This window comes from Crocuta crocuta, unplaced genomic scaffold, assembly GCF_008692635.1.
Source record: "Crocuta crocuta isolate KB4526 unplaced genomic scaffold, BGI_CrCroc_1.0 scaffold30, whole genome shotgun sequence".
NCBI classification, from domain to species: domain Eukaryota; kingdom Metazoa; phylum Chordata; class Mammalia; order Carnivora; family Hyaenidae; genus Crocuta; species Crocuta crocuta.
Window position 1 is genome coordinate 14,134,531 of NW_027528345.1, and position 541 is coordinate 14,135,071.

The following is a 541-nucleotide window of genomic DNA, read 5'->3' on the forward strand; positions in this document are numbered from 1 at the left end:
CTGGACACCCCTTGCCCCCCTCGGTACCCCTTGGGCGATGGGTGCTGGTGAAAAGAATGGAATCCAGACTGGGGAGGAAGAAGGTGAGGGAAGGGTCTGTAGGGGCATCTACTTGGTCCCACCCAAGTGCCAGAGATGCCCCCGAGTGCTGCCCCCTATGATGGGCCCAGCTAGACCTGGGGCTGGGGCATGGTGCGGGGCGGGCACAGTGAGGTTGCAGGCGGTAAAACCAAAGTGCTTCTGAGGGACCCAGGATCCCGCCTGCTCCCCTCCCCCTGCGGAGGATGGGGGTGTTCACGGAAGCGCTTCAGTTTGGGGGCAGGGGCCGGAGTCCCAGAGTCCGCTTATTGCCAAGAAAAATCCATTTCTGCCCCCCGGACTCCGACCATGGCTTGTGAACCCCGTTTTGTGCTAGGTTTGGTGGGGAAGGGCTGAATGGACATGGCTTTTGGGAGGGGGGGTGTCTCCAAGGGGGCTCGGGGGTGAGACGGCCCCCCCTTTTCTAGGGGAGAGGGAAGGGCAGGGGGCGGGGTTCCCTGAG